The 1,840-nt window shown below is 38.3% G+C and overlaps 1 non-coding gene across 1 annotated transcript; it reads left to right on the plus strand.

Moving 5' to 3' along the window:
* The first annotated feature begins 138 nt into the window (after positions 1 to 138).
* Positions 139 to 245, plus strand: LOC119593208. The gene has a single exon (XR_005230510.1). It is a non-coding gene; the product is annotated as a U6 spliceosomal RNA (small nuclear RNA).
* The last annotated feature ends 1,595 nt before the right edge of the window (positions 246 to 1,840 follow it).

Below are 1,840 nucleotides of genomic sequence, written 5' to 3' on the forward strand. Positions count from 1 at the left end.
ATATTACAATTTCAGTCTTCTGTTTGTGTAACACAACACGTTGCTAAGTTTTGCTATGAAGTAAAGGCATACAGTAACAGTTTATAAATTAATTGAATACCCCTTACCGTCTGTTTCAGAATATCGGGGTCAAAGAACGTACTTGCTTCGGCAGTACATATACTAAAATTGGAACGATACAGAGAAGATTAGCATGGCCCCTGCGCAAGGATGACACGCAAAATCGTGAAGCGTTCCACATTTTTAATCGCATCTAACCATATTATTATTACACAAAGTCTGAACTTGAATACAGATGCATAACTAAGCAATATCTTACCTTTTTAAACTATTTACGGGCAAGACGCGGAAGTGGCGAGCGTTCGAGTCCGGGCGGGACGCAGATTTTCATATATTTTATTTATTTAATGTTATCATAATTGTAATTCATTCGCATCAATAATTTTATTACCTTAAAGTGTCATGTAAAAAAATATAGGCAAATGAATTGGCAGATCAATGGTTGGCGAACTTTTAAAATGAGCAATATTAGTGCAAGCCGGATAAAAAAGTTTCAGGAGACATTTTCGCACTTAATTTCTTTTTTTTCTCTCTCTCTTTTCTTTTCATTTTAGGGGACTAATTGTAAACTGACAACTAGATGGCCATACCTGAAAACAAATTTGTCAAACGGAGATAACTACATTTACTCCATCGTCGAGGAATATATATATTTAATATGTTATGTAATGATTAGTGACTGTGTGTATAATCAACATCGTATAATTGAAGTATTGCATTTGTTATAAAAGATTGTATATGTAATGGATTTTTTTTTTTTTTCGTTGAAAGTATGCTCTGCTTGTAGAAGAACAAGCGATTGTGCATATTACCTAAGTATTGCATATATGTATTTGAACTTCATGGCCTTCAATCTCTATGGCAGCTGTAATTGCTAAAGCATTATAGGTTCGATTCTGTTAGGGCGTAAACGAAAGTCTTAGGTACGTGTTCCTTGTACGAGGTTCGAACCTTAGACATTTCTATCATGTAGACCAGGCATCATCCGCCTTCCTTGGAATGCGGAACGTCGTATAAATGAAAATTGTTTGATTTGAAAATAGAGTATGGACGCTACAAAAACACATGCGATCTGCCTTAAGATATTAACATGGCAAATCGTACATTACAATATAAATTGAAATTATATAAAGCACAGAATATACGATCACCGTTTTGCACTGCAGCGATTTTGATTTGTGCACAGCCTAAGCAAATACACAAGGAAAACTCCAAGGTAATTTTGTTGATACAAGTACTGTTTTGAAGCCTGAAGATAAGAGTTCACTAGTGAACACAACTCCTTTCCAATGTAAATAGGAATCATGTCAATGAATTCGATAAGTAATGCAATTGAGTTGTGCATGTATAGCTAATATACAAGGGTATAAAGTAAACAAAAAGGACTAAGTCTGCCTGTGTTGGCAGGGCTACTACGAGCCACACACTCTCGGGCGTGATCCCACTACTGCTCGACACGGGTGCTTTTGGCTGCTGGGTTTCCCCCCTGGCCCGGTTCACACCTCCTTAGTCAACCTGGACGCCCTTGGCTCCCCAAGGGTGGCCATATTGATGCCAAGCTTAGTGCGGACACCCAATCAACGTGGGTGATCCCGCAGCAGTACTCCCTACCTCAAGCCATCCTCTAGTCCAAGCTACCGAGTCGCCGGTTTACAGAGCCTCGCCACAGACCCCAGCTCTTAATGTAGCGCTTGGAACGACTTAAAAGTTTTACATTAAAAGTTTTACATTACCGATATCGTTTTATATGCATAAAATATGTCCCGGCTGATTATATGGA

The sequence above is a fragment of the Penaeus monodon genome, chromosome 31, assembly GCF_015228065.2.
Source record: "Penaeus monodon isolate SGIC_2016 chromosome 31, NSTDA_Pmon_1, whole genome shotgun sequence".
Taxonomy (NCBI): Eukaryota; Metazoa; Arthropoda; class Malacostraca; order Decapoda; family Penaeidae; genus Penaeus; species Penaeus monodon.